This window comes from Chiloscyllium plagiosum, unplaced genomic scaffold, assembly GCF_037043375.1.
Source record: "Chiloscyllium plagiosum isolate Xiang-an unplaced genomic scaffold, Cpla_swu_hap1 HiC_scaffold_19, whole genome shotgun sequence".
Lineage (NCBI taxonomy): Eukaryota > Metazoa > Chordata > Chondrichthyes > Orectolobiformes > Hemiscylliidae > Chiloscyllium > Chiloscyllium plagiosum.
Window position 1 is genome coordinate 19,046,883 of NW_028270157.1, and position 18,763 is coordinate 19,065,645.

Genomic DNA, 18,763 nt, shown 5'->3' on the forward strand with positions numbered 1-18,763 from the left:
TCCCTCTCTCTTTCTCCTCCTCTCTTTATGCCTCTCTGCTCTCCCTCTCTTTCTCTTCCTCCCTCTATCCTTCTCTGCTCTCACTCTCTCAGCATCTTTCCCTCTCTCTCTCCCCCCACCCACACCCTCTCCTCAGTCCTTTCACACTCTCTCTATTCTGGTTCCAGTCAATCGGAGTTGACTTGGAGCACCGAGGTTCTTCCCCAAGACTGGGAGCTCCTGTTCCCCGGGACCCCCGGTTCCCGGATCTCTCTCTCTCTCTCTCTTCTCCCTGTTCCTGGTGCTGGGATCTCTCTCTCTCTCCCCTCCCTGTTCCTGGTGCTGGGATCTCTCTCTCTCTCTCTCTCTCCTCCCTGTTCCCAGTGCTGGGATCTCTCTCTCTCTCCCCTCCCTGTTCCTGGTGCTGGGATCTCTCTCTCCCCCCGGTTCCCAGTGCTGGGATCTCTCTCTCCCCCCGGTTCCAGGATCTCTCTCTCTCCTCCCTGTTCCCAGTGCTGGGATCTCTCTCTCTCTCTCCTCCCTGCTCCAGGTGCTGGGATCTCTCTCTCTCTCTCCTCCCTGTTCCTGATGCTGGGATCTCTCTCTCTCTCTCTCTCTCTCTCCTCCCTGTTCCTGATGCTGGGATCTCTCTCTCTCTCTCTCCTCCCTGTTCCCGGTGTTGGGATCTCTCTCCCCCCGGTTCCCGGTGCTGGGATCTCTCACTCTCTCTCTATCCCCAGGTCCCGATGCTGGGATCTCTCTCTCTCTCTATCCCTGGTTCCTGGTGCTGGGATCTCTCTCCTTATCCACCAGTTCCCGGTGCTGGGATCTCTCTCTCTCTATCCCCAGTTCCCGGTGCTGGGATCTCTCTCTCTCTATCCCCAGTTCCCGGTGCTGGGATCTCTCTCACTCTCTTTCCCCCCCGGTTCCCGGTACAGGGATCTCTCCCTCTCCCTGGTCCTGGGATCTCTCTCTCTCCCCCGGTTCCCGGTGCTGGGATCTCTGTCTCTCCCCCGGTTCCCAGTGCTGGGATCTCTCTCTCTCTCTCCCCCCTGGTTCCCGGTGCTGGGATCTCTCTCTCTCCCCCGGTTCTGAGATCTCTCTCTCTCTCCCCTGGTTCCCGGTGCTGGGATCTCTCTCCCCCCCGACGGTTCCCGGTGCTGGGATCTCTCTCTCTCCCCCGGTTCCCGGTGCTGGGATCTCTCTCCCTTTCCCCCGGTTCCCGGTGCTGGGATCTCTCTCTCCCCCACTCCCCCGGTTCCCGGTGCTGGGATCTCTCTCTCTCACCACCCCCCCCAGTTCCCGGAGCTGGGATCTCTCTCTCTCTCTCCCCCCTGGTTCCCGGTGCTGGGATCTCTCTCTCTCCCCCGGTTCTGAGATCTCTCTCTCTCTCCCCTGGTTCCCGGTGCTGGGATCTCTCTCTCTCCCCCGGTTCCCGGTGCTGGGATCTCTCTCTCTCTCACCACCCCCCCCAGTTCCCGGAGCTGGGATCTCTCTCTCTCTCTCCCCTGGATCCCGGTGCTGGGATCTCTCTCTCTGTCCCTCTCCCCCGGTTCCCGGTGCTGGGATCTCTCTCTCTCTCCCTCCCCCCCGGTTCCCGGTGCTGGGATCTCTCTCCCTCTCCCCCGGTTCCCGGTGCTGGGATCTCTCCCTCTCCCCCGGTACCCAGTGCTGGGATCTCTCTCCCTCTCCCCCGGTTCACGGTGCTGGGATCTCTCTCTGTCTCTCCCCCGGTTCCCGGTGCTGCGATCTCTATCTCTCTCTCCCTGTCCCCTGGTGCTGGGATCTCTATCTCTCTCTCCCCCGGTTCCCGGTGCTGGGATCTCTCTCTCTCTCTCACTCTCCCCCGGTTCCCGGTGCTGGGATCTCTCTCTCTCTCCCTCTCTCCCCCCCGGTTCCCGGGGCTGGGATCTCTCCCTCTCCCCCGGTTCCCGGTGCTGGGATATCTCTCCCTCTCCCCAGGTTCCCGGTGATGGGATCTCTCCCTCTCCCCCGGTTCCCGGTGCCGGGACCTCTCCGTCTCCCCTGGTTCCTGGTGCTAGGATCTCTCTCTCTCCCTCTCCCCCGGTTCCGGGATCTCTCTCTCCCCCCGGGTTCCCGGTGCTGGGATCTCTCTCCCTCTCCCCCGGTTCCCGGTGCTGTGATCTCTCTCTCTCCCCCGGTTCCTGGTGCTGGGATCTCTCTCTCCCCCCGGGTTCCCGGTGCTGGGATCTCTCTCCCTCTCCCCCGGGTTCCCGGTGCTGGGATCTCTCTCTGTCTCTCCCCCGGTTCCCGGTGCTGCGATCTCTATCTCTCTCTCCCTGTCCCCTGGTGCTGGGATCTCTATCTCTCTCTCCCCCGGTTCCCGGTGCTGGGATCTCTCTCTCTCTCTCACTCTCCCCCGGTTCCCGGTGCTGGGATCTCTCTCTCTCTCCCTCTCTCCCCCCCGGTTCCCGGGGCTGGGATCTCTCCCTCTCCCTCTCCCCCGGTTCCCGGTGCTGGGATCTCTCTCCCTCTCCCCAGGTTCCCGGTGATGGGATCTCTCCCTCTCCCCCGGTTCCCGGTGCCGGGACCTCTCCCTCTCCCCTGGTTCCTGGTGCTAGGATCTCTCTCTCTCCCTCTCCCCCGGTTCCGGGATCTCTCTCTCCCCCCGGGTTCCCGGTGCTGGGATCTCTCTCCCTCTCCCCCGGTTCCCGGTGCTGTGATCTCTCTCTCTCCCCCGGTTCCTGGTGCTGGGATCTCTCTCTCCCCCCGGGTTCCCGGTGCTGGGATCTCTCTCCCTCTCCCCCGGGTTCCCGGTGCTGGGATCTCTCTCTGTCTCTCCCCCGGTTCCCGGTGCTGCGATCTCTATCTCTCTCTCCCTGTCCCCCGGTGCTGGGATCTCTATCTCTCTCTCCCCCGGTTCCCGGTGCTGTGATCTCTCTCTCTCCCCCGGTTCCTGGTGCTGGGATCTCTCTCCCTCTCCCCCGGTTCCCGGTGCTGGGATCTCTCTCCCTCTCCTCCCGTTCCCGGTGCTGGGATCTCTCTCTATCCCCGGTACCCGGTGCTGGGATCTCTCTCCCTCTCCCTCGGTTTCCGGTGCTAGGATCTCTCTCTCTCCCTTTCCCCCGGTTCCCGGTGCTGGGATCTCTCTCTCCCTCTCCCCCGGTACTGGGATCTCGCCCTCTCCCCCGGTTCCCAGTGCTGGGATCTCTCTCTCCCCCGATTCCCGGTGCTGGGATCTCTCTCTCTCCCCCGGTTCCCGGTGCTGGGATCTCTCCCTTTCCCCTGGTTCCCGGTGCTGGGATCTCTCTCTCTCCTCCGGTTCCGGTGCTGGGATCTCTCTCTCTCCCCCGGTTCCCGGTGCTGGGATCTCTCCCTCTCCCCCGGTTCCCGGTGCTGGGATCTCTCTCTCTCCTCCGGTTCCCAGTGCTGGGATCTCTCTTTCCCCCGGTTCCCAGTGCTGGGATCTCTCTCTCTCTCTCCCCCCTGGTTCCCGGTGCTGGGATCTCTCTCTCTCTCCCTCTCCCCCGGTTCCTGGTGCTGGGATCTCTCTCTCCCCTGGTTCCCGGTGCTGGGATCTCTCTATCTCTCTCTCCCCCGGTGCCCGGTGCTGGGATCTCTCCCTCTCCCCCGGTGCCCAGTGCTGGGATCTCTCCCTCTCCCCCGGTGCCCGGTGCTGGGATCTCTCCCTCTCCCCCGGTGCCCGGTGCTGGGATCTCTCCCTCTCCCCCGGTGCCCGGTGCTGGGATCTCTCCCTCTCCCCCGGTGCCCGGTGCTGGAATCTCTCCCTCTCCCCCGGTGCCCGGTGCTGGGATCTCTCCCTCTCCCCCGGTGTCCGGTGCTGGGATCTCTCCCTCTCCCCCGGTGCCCGGTGCTGGGATCTCTCTCTCCCTCTCCCCCGGTGCCCGGTGCTGGGATCTCTCCCTCTCCCCCGGTGTCCGGTGCTGGGATCTCTCCCTCTCCCCCGGTGCCCGGTGCTGGGATCTCTCTCTCCCTCTCCCCCGGTGCCCGGTGCTGGGATCTCTCCCTCTCCCCCGGTGTCCGGTGCTGGGATCTCTCCCTCTCCCCCGGTTCCCGATGCTGGGATCTCTCCCTCTCCCCCGGTGCCCGGTTCCCGGATCCCGGGAGAAGTTACGGTTCTGACCTGCTCCGGGCTCCGGCCGCCACTTTATTCCTTTCGCTTTTCCCTGGCGGAAATGGGAAGGAAAAGGGGGCGGAGGCCGGAGCAAGATCCGCTCCTGGAGCAGGACTCGATCCCTTCAAATCCGTGGAATGGGACTCGATCCCATCAAACCACATTGACTGGAGTCGATCTCATTAACTACCCGATCCGATCAGATCCCAACAGACTGGCCACCACTGGAGCCAATCCCATCAAATCCCAGGAACTGGACCCCATCCCAATTAAAATCCCAGGAACTGGACCCGATACCCGTTAAGATTCCCAGCAATAGGACCTGATCCCAGTAAAACATCCCAGAATCAGTAACAGGATCCTATCAGTACAATCCCAGCACTGAAAGAGACCCTTCTGCCCTACTCCTCTAAGCCTACCAGATTTTCTCAAATGAACTAGTCCCATTTGACTACGAGGGATCCAATTGCAATACAATTCCAGGAAAAGTGTCCAAACCCCACACATTGCCAGTAAATGGCACCCAATCTCAATATGAACCAGATCTGATCCCATTGCAATCCCAGCAATGGATCCTGATCCCAATGCAATGCCTTTAAATCTGACCTATCCCAATCAAATCAAAGACAAAAATTGGAAGGAACTCTCTCCACTGATGCTGCCCACAGACCAGCCCAGTTTCTTCAGCATTCCCTTGTTTTTCCTTTTGTTAGCTGGCATCAATTGTTTGGAAAATGCTGGAATCTATTAGCAAGGAAATCATAACAAGGCACAATGAAAACCAATGTCTGCTCAGACAGAGCCAACATGGCTTTATAAGACAGGATCAGTTGAAAAATGTTATTAAATTTTTCAAAGATATAATGAATAAGGGATTGCTAAAGCAGAGCCAGATTTCACATATTTAGATTTCCAAACAGCAGAATATGGGACCATGGATTTTGGGGGCGTGGTGGTGATGGTATTACAGATTACTCAGGGAATCTGAGTTACTACAGCAACATACAGGTTAGGAGTAGTACCAGGCACATTCCTGCCTAATATAACACTGACCTTGAAGTGTGTTTGAAGGATTTAGAAATCAGTATTCGGCCTGTTTGCCAAGTTATGAAGAGTTTCCTTAGACATCAAGACCTGGACTGGGACTCAAACTCCGAGCTTCTTATGAGGAAAGGTTGGATAAGCGAGGCTTGTACCTGCAGTTCAGAAAAGGATATGTGCAACAATCAATGCCAGTCTGCACTGTGCAAATGCCAAGCAATGACCGCCCCCATCGCCACTCACCATCCTGACTTGGAAATATGATTTGCAGATGATGGTGTTCCCATGTACCTGCTACCCTTGTTCAGGGTACAGTATGTTCTGGAGCACAAGTCTTCAGGACTACAGCTGGGCTTTTGCCAGTGCCACTGCCTTGTCAGTGCTCAGTGTCCGCAGTCCTTTCTTGATATCATGTGGAGTGAAACAAACTGGCCAAAGACTGGCATCTGTGATTCCAGGGACCTCTGGAGGAGGCTAGGCTGGATCATCCATTCAGGAATGCTGGCTGAAGACTGTTGCGAATTTTTCAGCTTTATCTTGTGAACTTTCCCCTTCCCCCATCATTGAGGATGGGCTACTCACAAGGCCTCCTTCTCCAGCGCTTGGCGTTCGACAAGGTTCCCCATAGGAGACAGAGTAGCAAGGTTAAATCTCACGGAATACAGGGAGAACTAGCCATTTGGATACAGAACTGGCTCAAAGGTAGAAGACAGAGGGTGGTGGTGGAGGATTGTTTTTCAGACTGGAGGCCTGTGACCAGTGGAGGGTCACAAGGATCGGTGCTGGATCCACTACTTTTTATCATTTACATAAATGATTTGGATGCGAGCATGAGAGGTACAGTTAGGAAGTTTGCAGATGACACCAAAATTAGAGGTGTAGTGGACAGCGAAGAGGGTTACCTCAGATTACAACAAGATCTTGACCAGATGGGCAAATGGGCTGAGATGTGGCAGATGGAGTTTAATTCAGATAAATGCGAGGTCCTGCATTTTGGGAAAGCAAATCTTAGCAGGACTTATACACTTAATAGTAAAGGCCTAGGGAGTGTTGCTGAACAAAGAGACCTTGGAGTACAGGTTCATAGCTCCTTGAAAGTGGAGTCGCAGGTAGATAGGATAGTGAAGAAGGCGTTTGGTATGCTTTCCTTTATTGGTAAGAGTATTGAGTACAGGAGTTGGGAGGTCATGTTGTAGCTGTACAGGACATTGGTTAGGCCACTGTTGGAATATTGCGTGCAATTCTGGTCTACTTCCTATCGGAAAGATGTTGTGAAACTTGAAAGGGTTCAGAAAAGATTTACAAGGATGACACCAGGGTTGGAGAATTTGAGCTATAAGGAGAGGCTGAACAGGCTGGGGGTGTTTTCCCTGAAGCGTCGGAGGCTGAGGGGTGACCTTATAGAGGTTTACAAAATTATGAGGGGCATGGATAGGATAAATAGACAAAGTCTTTTCCCTGGGGTCGGAGAGTCCAGAACCAGAGGGCATAGGTTTAGAGTGAGAGGGGAAAGATATAAAAGGGACCTAAGGGGCAACATTTTCACACAGACGGTGGTGAATGTATGGAATGAGCTGCCAGAGGATGTGGTGGAGGCTGGTACAATTGCAACATTTAAGAGGCATTTGGATGGGTATATGAACAGGAAGGGTTTGGAGGGATATGGGCCGGGTGCTGGCAGGTGGGACTAGATAGGGTTGGGATATCTGGTCGGCATGGACGGGTTGGACCGAAGGGTCTGTTTCCATGCTGTACACCTCTATGACTCTATATGCACTACAAGTCCCAACTGGATGAGATTTGATGATTTTCTATTAGGATCACAGCAATCTCCAGCATGGTATGCCTCCTATTTAGAATGCACATAATCCTGAGCTGCCAGGTTGATGTCTCATTTTCAGATACATCAGTGCTGTTCCTGGCATGCCCTAGTGTTGATCCTCTGTCATGATGGTAATAGTAGAGAGGGCGTATGCAGGGCCTTGAGAGTAGAGACAGTGGTGCAATGCAATTCTGCTGCTGTTGATGGTCCACAGTACTTCATGGAAGCCCAGTTTTGACCTGTTCTGTCTATTCTTAATCTATAGCACCCAGCACTCAGTAATGTGATAGCATCACTGGACCTAACTTTGGTGGGGTTGGGGTGTCCTCTGTGTGAAGGTGGGTCTTGGTCTCCACAAAGATTGTGCAATGCTCTCCAATGTAAGAAATGCACAAACTGCTTCATCTATAGCAGGTGGATGGGTGGGGTCAAAATCAATGTGAAATGATCACTCAAATGATTTACAGAAAAACAATGTTGTATTGTTTTCTGATACTAATATCCAGTTAGATACGGAAGGTCAGAATACACTTTTCATTCTGTCTTGTGGCCATCACCAACAAGCCTTTTGCCCTACTTTCAGACAATAATTGGGGTGTGTCAGGAATCATTGATAGTTTGGACTGGGTAAAAGATGTCAGGCTTCTTTTCTGAAAGGATATGAACGAATCGCTGGGGTTTCGATAACAAATTGATGGCCTTGTGGTTAATTTCAATGACAACAAATTTTCATTTCTAGACATTTCATACTGAATTCAAATTCTCAGTCTGGACCCTGGTGGGATTTCAACTTGTGTTCTTTATATCATTATTCTAATTATATAACCCATGTATACAGTATATTACCATATATAACCCATGCATATAGTACTTTACTGTATATAATCTATATATAAAGTACATTACCATATATAACCCATGTATACAACACTTTACTGCACATAATCTATATATAAAGTATATTACCATATATAACCTATGTATACAGTACTTTACTGCAAATAATCCATATATGAAGTACATTACTATATAAAACCAATTATATAGTACTTTACTAAATGTAATCCATATATAAATTACATTACCATATGTAACCCATGTATACAGTACTTTACTGTATATAACCTATATATATATATAATATTAGATTAGATTCCCTACAGTGTGGAAACAGGCCCTTCAGCCCAACACATCCACACCGACCCACCCAGACCCTTTCCCCTACATTCACCCCTGACTAATGCATCTAACACTACGGGCAATTTAGCATGGCCAATTCACCTGACCTGCACATCTTTGGACTATGGGAGGAAACTGGAACACCCGGAGTAAACCCACGCAGACACGGGGAGAACATGCAAACTCCACACAGACCGTTGCCCGAGGTGGGATTTGAAACCGGGCCCCTGGCACTGTGAGGCAGTAGTGCTAACCACTGAGCCACCGTGCATAAAGTACATTACTATATATAGCCCATGATGTGGAGGTGACAGTGTTGGACTGGGGTGGACAAAGTCAGAAGTCACACGACACCAAGTTATAGTCCAACAGATTTATTTAAAATCACATGAGTGCTGCTCCTTCGTCAGGTGCATATACAGTACATTACCACAACATATATCACTCATCTATACTATACATTACTGTATATAACTCATACTCTACCATACATTATTCAAGTATCTATTCATCAAATTTGGTCTGCACTTTTGGTGCTTCAGGTCCAAACTGATGGGAAATTTGATTCTCCATGAGAAGCACTAATCTACAAGTCATAAAATAATTGCAGCGTCAGTGTAAAATGATGGCTCCCTTCCTCCAGCTGTCATGCCAAATGTCCAGCCTCCATTCCTCTTTCATAAATACCAAGCTAAAGCAGATCAAGTCGCATAACCAGTGTGAATTCCAAACTCCAATGGCAAGGGAACAGGGATAAAATGCAAACAGAAAGTGCTGCAAATATTCAGCGGGTCAGGCAGCACCTGTGGAGAGAAGATCAGAGTTAACGTTTCAAGTTGATGTTCTTTCCAAGGAAAAGCAAAAGCAAAACTACGAGTACATATATGTAGGAGAAATCTGAGGACTGCAGATGCTGGGATTCAGAGTCCAGAGTGTGGTGCTGGAAAAGCACAGCAGGTCAGGCAGCATCTGAGCAGCAGGAGAATTGATGTTTCAGGCATAAGCCCTTCATCAGGAATGGAAGCAGATGTGGTTGTGGTAGCCAGTCTGCTTCAGGACGTGACTGAAAGGCTTCAGGGCAGAGGAGATGACCTTGGTGGTGCAGTGAGAGAGAGACTCACTGAGATCCTTGTAGAGAGAGGTAGAGAACTTCTTCAAGGTAGGCATCCTTGAAAGAGGCTTTGTAGTGAGGTTAAAATCAACTAGGAGAAAGTGAGGACCGCAGATGCAGGAGATCAGAGTTGACAGTGTGGCGCTGGAAAAAAAACAGCAGGTCAGGCAGCATCCGAGGAGCAGGAGAATCAACATTTCGGGCATAAGCCCTTCATCGGGAATGCCCGAAACTTCGATTCTCCTGCTCTTCGGATGCTGCCTGACCTGTTGTGTTTTTCCAGCACCACACTCTCAACACTAATACATATATGTACCAAAGTTTCCAAATCACACAAAACATTGCATTGATAAGCAGGAACATTAGAAGTATAATTTTGGTATTGTACATTTACCGGTCCAAACATAACTTTAAATCCAAGTGGTCAAACAGCTAGTTCTTCACAACAGCTACATTCACTGCAGTGATACACAGTAGAATGACGAAATATTACATTTCAGAGAGATGATTTTGCACAGAATATCTGCATAAATGTCTCTGTTCAACAAATAGAGACCAGGAAGTATAATCCAATCAGGGTAAAACCACTTGTGAGTCAACTTTTGGAACCTATAATGCAAGATAAAATTATCAGGTTAATGAATGAACAAAATGAAGGACAGCCTGAATGGATTGACAAATATAAGAGCAGGAACAGGCCCCTTGTCTCCTTGAGCCTTCTCCACCATTTCATTAATCTGAGTGCTTCATATTCCTGCCTACACCCTGATGCCTTTCCTCTCCGGTTAAAAATCCATCCCATCTTACATGATAGTCAAGGACTCTGCTTCCATCGCCTTTTGCAGAAGCGGGTTTCCAAGACTCGTCACGTTCTCAGAGGAAATAATTCTCCTCATCACTGTCTTCAATGATCTTTTATTTTTAAACTGTGACCCCTAGTTCTAGATTCACTCACAACAGGAAACATCCTTTCCACATCTGTCTGTCAAGATCCTTAGTCTTTTTGCTGCTCTTTTAAACTCCAGCAGATGCTAACCTAGTCTGTCAAACATTTCCTCAAAAGACAACTTGCCCATTCCATTTTGTAGGAGCAATTTACTGCAGATACTGGAATCTGAACTGAAAAGCAAAAATGCTGGGGATCACAGCAGGTCAGGCAGTATTCATGGAGAGAGAGAGAGAGAGAGAGAGAGAAAGAGAAACCTAACATTTTGAGTCCAGATGACGCTTCATCAGGTGAAGAGTTATCGAGACTCGAATGTTAGTTTGGCTTTGTCTCCATGGATGCTGCCTGACCCATTGTGATCTCCAGCATTTTTTTGTTTTCAGTTCTTGCCCATTCCTTTCTTTAGACTAGGAAACCTTCCAACACAGCTACATCCCTCTTTTAATAAAAAGATTCCTTTCATATGCAGTAATCTAGATGTGATCTCGCCAATGTCCTGTGTTACTGAAGCATGCTGTCCTTACTCTTGCATCCAATTCCTCTCACAATAAATAGTAGCATTCTATTAGTTTTCCTGACTACTTGCTACACTTACATGCACGTCGTTTGACAATCCATGCACTAGGAACATCTGCATCTCAGAGCTCTGCAATCCCACTGTTTAGATAATACGCATAATTGTTCAAAACAAGACATTTCCTGAAAATGCAATGTACATTTTAAAAGGGGTGGTGCACGGGATGAAGAAAATCAAGTTGACATAGTGTTTGTGTACTGTTAGACAGGAAATCTCAGGTGTGTGATCTAAAAAAGATTTGAGAAGTGTGTCTGTTTAACAACCTCATGTACTGTAAACTATAGTTCAAAGATTTGGAGCGGAAAAAAAATTAAAGAGCTCACTTCTGAGCTGGTAAACACAAGATATTACAACATTTGAGCTTCCTGCCGAGACTGTTTGTGACTGCGGGGTGAAAGTCTATGAAAACTCTCCAATTCACTGAAACAAACAAGGCTGTATGATGCAGGTGGGACGTGCATTCCTGTTTGAAAGAAATTAGTTAAAAAGATAAACAGGACACAAAGTATAAACAGCAAGCCCTTGCTCACCTTAGTGTTTTGAATAGGTGAGCTAAATATTAAGATTTGCACAGTGATTTATTTTGGTTTTACGTTCATTGGTGAAAATTAGATGAAAGTGAGAATGGATCAGAGGAGCCTTTGTCAATATTAGTTGACAAAAAGTAGCCTATGGTTTCTCTCCTCAGTCCTGTTTCCCTATTCCAGCCTGTTTTTGACACGCTAGACCCACTTATTTGGTGTTGTCACATGGAGTCTTCAGCCATATTGAAAGTGATGTTAGCAGAGACTGAGGGACTTCTCAAGATAATTCTTGTCTTATAACATACGAGCTGTGTACATTCAGATTCAGCTCCATGTCTAGGACTAAAATAAAACAAAGAACTGTGGATGCTGGAGATCTGAAACAAAAACAAATACTATTCAGCAGGTCTGGCTGCATCTGTGGGGAGAGACCTAATGAAAGATCACCAGACTCAAGATGTTAACTCCTTTCTCTCACCACACGTGCTACCAGCCCTGCTGAGTTTCACTAGCTATTTCTGTTTTTGTTTCATGTCTTGACTGTTGGTTGTCTCTTCATAGTCTCTTGATCACCAGGTGACCATTCACACATCTTCCTTTGCACATTCTCAAAAGTTAACATAGAGCATTACAGCACAGTACAGGCCCTTCGGCCCTCAATGTTGCGCCGACCTGTGGAACCAATCTGAAGCCTATCTATCCTACATGACTCTATTTTCATCCATATGTTTATTAACCATTTAACCTACATTTCTCTCCTCTCAGTGTGGTCTGACAAACAAGGGCAGTCAGTACATGGCCCCTACCCACAGAGTGGGAATCTCAACTGCAGGAGTTTCCATGTACAGTGAGGCAACAATGTCAGCCATAAACAGCAGTGAGACAAAAGGGAGCTTTCGACTGATAATACTTGGAGTAGGACACTGAGGTGCAAGCAAGCGAAACTGGGCTGATGACAACAACAGAGAGTCATAGAAATGTACAGCACGGAAACAGACCCTTCAGTCCAACCCGTCCATGCCGACCAGATATCACAACCCAATCTAGTCCCACCTGCCAGCACCCGGCCCATATCCCTCCAAACCCTTCCTATTCATTTACCCAGCCAAATGTTGTTTAAATGTTGCAATTGTACCAGCCACCACCACTTCCTCTGGCAGCTCATTCCATACACGTACCACCCTCTGTGTGAAAAAGTTGCCCCGTAGGTCTCTTTTATATCTTTCCCCTCTCACCCTAAACCTATGCCCTCCAGTTCTGGACTCCCTGACCCCAGGGAAAGACTTTGTCTATTTTTCCTGTCGATGCCCCTCAATTTTGTAACCTCTATAAGGTCACCCCTCAGCCTCCAATGCTCCAGGGAAAACAGCCCTAGCCTATTCAGAGGAATAATCGAGTGGAGGTACGGAAAATTACAGCTGGAGTACAGGGTCAGGCAGTTGCTACAACACTTTAGAGCTACATAGAGTGTTTAAGACAGTGAAACTTACAAGGTGCTCCACAGGACTGTAAAATAAACCAGAACTTGACATTATGGCACGGAAGGAGATATTAGATTCAATGACCAATGAGTATTGTGCCTAATTCAGGTCTCGCTGTTATAGAAAGGATTTTAGTAAGTTGGAAAAGATTTATCAGGATGTTGCCGGGTATGGAAGGTTGCATTGTAAGGAAAGGCTGGATAAGCTGGGAATTTTTTCACTGGAGCACAGGAGATTAAGAGGTGATCTGATCTGATAGAAGTTTATAAACAAATAAGGGATATAGACAGAGTTAATGGTTGTTGCATTTTCCCCAGGATGGGGGATTTCAAGACTAGGGGGCACATTTTTAACTAGGGAGAAACAATGACTGCAGATGCTGGAAACAAGAGACAGATGTAAAAACGACATGAGGGACAATTTTTTTCCCCACAGACAGTGGTTCATGTGTGGAATGAACATCTGTAGGAGTGTTGGATGTGAGCATAGTTAAAAAACATTTGGATAAGTAGATGAATAAGAAACGTTTGGAGGGATATGGGGCAAGCGCAGACAGGTAAGCCTAGTTTAGTTTGGGATTATGGTCGGAATGGATTGGCTGGACCAAAGGATCTGTTTCCATGTTGTATGACTCTTTGAGTCAAAAAGGAAGGTCTTAAGGAGTGTTATAAAGGAGGAAAGCAAGCTGGAGAGTCAGAGAGAGGTGAAAGGAAATTAAAGAGGCCAACAATCCAAACCACTGGTTGAGCAATGAACATCTTGAATACTCAAAGGGCTGGAATTAGAGGAGTTGACAGAATTAGGGGAGGGGAGACCATATTAGGAGGGTAGTTACAGCTGAGGTAACTGTGAATGGGCTCAGTTCCTCTGCTGAAAATTCAAGTGTTTTGGTTCAGAATCGAAGAAGTTTCCAGATGCCAGAATTCTGAAATAGAAAAGAAAGATCCAGAGAAACGTCACAGTTCATTCTAACAAACTCCAATCCCTGAAACAAAACTTTAATCTCTCCTGACATTGGCTGACATGTTTAGTGCTCCCACCTTTATGAATTGTCAGAGTTTTACATTTCTTTCCGTTTCATTACAAAATATGAAAGTGGTAAAATAATGAGCTTGATATTCAAACAAGAATTCACAAATTCTCATTGGAGGGAATTGCTGCAAATTTCACAGGTTTCAATGTGGGGCCTTGAGTCAATAGGTTCCTCCTTCAGGTCTCCATTTCTTTCAACCAGTTTTCTGGTTGACCCACCTGCACTTAATGTACAGTCTTGTACTCACTGTATCAACTAACTCAATGTTCAACCACTGTATCCAGAAAGTGTGCATGGCTGTACATTCGCACTAGGAGATAGTGAGAACTGCAGATGCTGGAGATCAGAGTCAAAAAATGTGGTGCTGGAAAAGCACAGCGTCTGAGGAGCAGGAGAATCGACTTGCTGAGCATGAACTGATGAAGAGCTCACGCTCAAAACGGTGACTCTCCTGCTCCTCGGATACTGCCTGACCTGCTGTGCTTTTCCAGCACCACATTTTTCAACTCTGTATATTCAAACTGCCTTTTTCAAATTACATACGATATAGTATATATTATGATTAACACCATTTCTTTGAGTATTGTGCACTAGAAAGATCAATACAGTTAGTTTCTTCTCTATCTTATTTCTGCACTGACTTGCTCTACATGTGGCTATTATTCAACAGCTATCCAGGAACTCTTAAGCTCAATACTTTTAAAAAATGACCTCAGCTATACTATCCTAAATGTCTACTCTATCAGTAGGAACATCTGTTGTGCTGAAGCTTCCGGAATCAGTCACTGGGGGAGAGGGATTGAGTATTTGAACAAAGATGCTTTGCTCTGTCAAGGATAAAACATGGGGCGGGTACCATGGTCTGTAAAATAAAGGAATACAGGGACTCGATATAGGAACGGGAGGAGACCTTTACAGCTGCTCCACCATTAAGGTCAAGGCTAATCTGGTTGTGGCTTCAACTCCTCTTTCCCATCTGTCCCCTTTCCCAATAATCCTCTGCTCTCTTGTCTGTGAGAAATCTGTGTAATTCAGCCTTGAATAAATTCAATAGCCTAACCTCCCGGGCTTTCTGGGGAACAGAGTTCCCTACTTTTAAATTCCATTCCATTTGCAATAAGTATCAATCATCTATATGTATTCCTGATTACTTGCTGCAGATATGTACTAACATGTAGACATTCATGTTCCAGGATACCCACTTCCGTCTGTCTCATCAAGTCTTGCAATCTCTATATCCATTTACATACTGTTTTTCTATTCTTCCTGCTAAGGTGGACAAGTTCACATTTTCCCAGATAATACACCATCTGCCAAATTTCTGCCCACTCACAAAACCTGTTGCTTAACTCATATTTCACCTGCCTCGTGTTAAAACTCCCCACAGACCCTTCCAACAATGCGGGGCTGGTGACTATAATCATTTTAAATCATTTGCAACTCCTCAGAGGACCATTCCACTCTGCAGTGCCCATCTACCTCAGCAACAACTACCTCTCCCAACGAGTGGTCTCCCACCAGGCGGTCACTCTCAGAATCAGTATCCTTCGGTAAGATCGCACCAGGTGATACCAAAGGTGGCACTGATTTTAGTCATGGCCTCTGAAAGTCTTTACTGATGGAAGGAACTCTCTACTGAATTTCTTTAAAGCAGTCTGTGATTCAAAACGTCCTGAGCCAGTAACCCAACTTACAGCTTTCAGGTGCTTTTAGACCTTAACAGTCCCCCACAAACCCACCAGAACCCAGATGGTCAACATGATAACCCTCACCTCAAAGAACAAAATGACCCTGTACAACCCACAGCTCAGCAGTGAAGTGACCAACACTGATTACAATTAATTTCATTCTAATCAGCAGTAAAGCACAAATGTAAAGGAAATACAAGACCGAAAGAACTGTAGATGCTACAAATTGGAAAGAAAAACAGAAATTGTTTGAAAAGCTCAGCAGATCTGCCAGCATCTGTGGAGAGAAATCAGAGTTAAAGATTCAGCGTGTGTGTGTGCATGCTGTTGGTTCTGTGAATGTGACCTTTTAAAAAAAGAGGTCAGAAAGTCATTTTTGAACAGGAAATTTAAATATTCACGATGCATTGTGCTTAAGTTGAGTAACTAGCAAGTTATCGGCAGAGTGTATGGATGAAACATTTACTCCTGCTGAAAGCCAGGTGGTCATAGACTAGAATCATATTTCAGTTCAGAAGAATAGCTTCATATCGGCAGATGAGAAGGCTTCTTTGTGAAGCCTCTGAGCTGTGGGAGTTTGTGCAAATAGTTCAAACTGTGTAACGAGTTCAAGCCATCAGAGCTGGAAAAGTCAGTTGAGTAAGAGGGATGAATCTTTAATTTTCTGCTTATGTGAAGGTCTTTCTAAATTGTCACAGTTTTGTTTTGCTTTCTAAACATTTTGTGTTAAAAGTATATTGACAGCCTCAAGTGAACATGATCAGTGATTAACTAACACTGTAATCACAAACTTCAAGAATAAAACTTATGATCTATCAAGCAGGTTTCACTGAGCTCTGACTTCATGGATCACACAGAATGCTACAGCGTGGAAACAGGCCATTCTGAACAGGTTCACACAGAACTCTGAGAAGAGCATTCCACTCAGACTCATCCCCCTTCCCAATCCCTGTAACTCTACATTTCCCATGGCTAATCCACCTAACCTACACATGACTTGTTCAATATTACCAACTGCTGGGACCAGAACATGACAGCTAATAAACTAAAAAAAAATTGAAATATTTGAAATGGAACTTAAAAGTGAAAGCACAAATCCTTTCTAAAATAATCTTTGGTACAGTTTAGCTATTCCTCACAAGCAAATCTTTGCTTAATTTAGTTATAGTTTAACACATGTTCTCAGGAATAGACATCTCTTAAAAGGTGTGACATTGTTGCATGTTTAATTAGATCAGTGGGTGCAACAGATTGAGGGATAAATATACACAGTTATGTGGCAGTTCTGTAATTAATAAGCATAAATCAATTCTTGTAGTGCAATGGTAGTGTCCTTACCCCTGAGCCAGGAGATCTAGGTTCAAGCTCCCCCCGCCTACCCCAGTTCAACAGTGTGTCACAACATCTCTGAACACGTAGATTAATAATATCTAAATCTTGCAAATGTACACTTTAATTCTGGAAGAGGTAACTGCCTCCACCTCCTGGTCAAATGTTCTTACTGCAATTATACAGTTAAAGTTAAAAATCACACAACACAAGGTACAGTCGTGGAGTCATAGAGATGTACAGCACGGAAATAGACCCTTCGGTCCAACTCATCTATGCCAAGCAGATATCCCAACCTTATCTAGTCTGATTTGCTAGCATTTGGCCCATATTCCTCTGAACCCTTCCTATTCATATACTCATCCAGATACCTTTTAAATGTTGTAATTGTACCAGCCTCCACCACTCCCTCTGGCAGCTCATTCCATACATGCACCACCTTCTGCATGAAAAAGTTGCCTCCTGGGTCACTTTTATATCTTTCCCCTCTCACTCTAAACCTATGCCGTCTAGTTCTGGACTACCCCACCCCAGGGAAAATACTTTGTCTATTTATCCTATCCATGCCCCTCATGATTTTATAAACCTCTATAAAGGTTACCCTTCAGCCTCCAACGCTCCAGGGAAAACAGCCCCAGCATATTCAGCCTCTCCCTATAGATCAAATCCTCCAACCCTGGCAACATCCTTGTAAATCTTTTCTGAACCCTTTCAAGTTTCACAACATCCTTCCAGTCCAACAGATTTATTTGGAAGTACAAGGTTTTGGAGTGCTGCTCCTTCATCAGACTGTTAAAGTCTTTAATTACTTAAAATGGGTTGCAGGTTTCGATTCATTAATGGCAGTCTAGGTTTGTTCAATACATTACATTAGTTGTATGACATTTTGATCTTCTACAATAAATTCTGTGTCCTATCATTCTGCCCTACCAGCTACCTGACAAAGGAGCAGTGCTCCAAAAGCTTGTATTTCCAAATAAACCTGTTGGACTACAACCTGGCGTTGTGTGATTTTTAATTTGGTCCACCTCAGTCCAATACTGGCACCTCCACATCATGGCAATTATACAGAACATTTCGGAAGGTCTCACTTGGGAGTACAATGTGATGAGGAGGAATTTATTCACTCAGAAGGGGCTGATTTGATGGAATTCTGCACCCCAGAGACCTGTGGAAGCTCCAAAGAAATTCCTTCTCATCTCAATCCTAAATGGCCTGCCCCATATTCTGAGACTGTGACCTGGTATTATAGACTTCCTGAGCAAGGAAAACATTTCCTCACCATCCATTCCTGAGAAGACCCTGAACATTTAAATGAGATCACCTCTCATTCTTCTAAACTCTAGCAAATGTATGCTTCCTCTAGTCACAGGTCGGAAATCAGCCTGGTGAAGCTTCATTGCACTCCCTCTAGTTTAAGGTACAAGACAGAAGTTGTCAGATCTTTGGACTCTAAGGAAATCAAGGGAACAGCTTGGAAAGGTTGAGTTGAGGTCGCAGATGAGCAATTACCTCTTTGTATGCTGCAGCAGGTTCAAAGGACCAAATGGACTAGACTAGCGACAATTTCTTAAGTTCTGAATAACTGACATCAAATCAAAAACATCAGCGAGACAATCCTGTGAGTGAGTGAGTGAGTTCACATAATGGCTGACGCAGTTAGTACTGAAGAATTAATCATCAATTGCTCAAAGCAGTGAACAGTACTTGAACTGATCTGAATCCCCTAGTATGAACATCCTTGGAGTTACCATTGACCAGAAACTCAACTGGACTTGCCACATAAACACATTGGATACAAGAGAAGGTCAGACGCTAGGAATACAGCAACTGGGAGACGCGAGGAACAGGTCCCGGGCTTAATCCTCTGGTCTAGACCCGCAGGCTGAGCTGAGGCTTCAGGTTGGACGCTAGACTTGGGCACCTGGTGGTGGGAGTGGCAATGAGAATGAGTTTG

The 18,763-nt window shown here is 47.2% G+C and overlaps 1 protein-coding gene across 1 annotated transcript in view; it reads right to left on the minus strand.

Annotated features, from left to right (window-relative positions):
• Positions 1-4,237, minus strand: part of LOC122559795 (tetraspanin-9-like) — a 190,992-nt gene extending 186,755 nt beyond the window's left edge. The window contains exon 1 of the mRNA XM_087997082.1: positions 4,085-4,237. The gene's annotated coding sequence lies outside the window, so the exon portion shown is untranslated. The remainder of the gene's footprint in view (positions 1-4,084) is intronic.
• Positions 4,238-18,763: the final 14,526 nt, after the last annotated feature.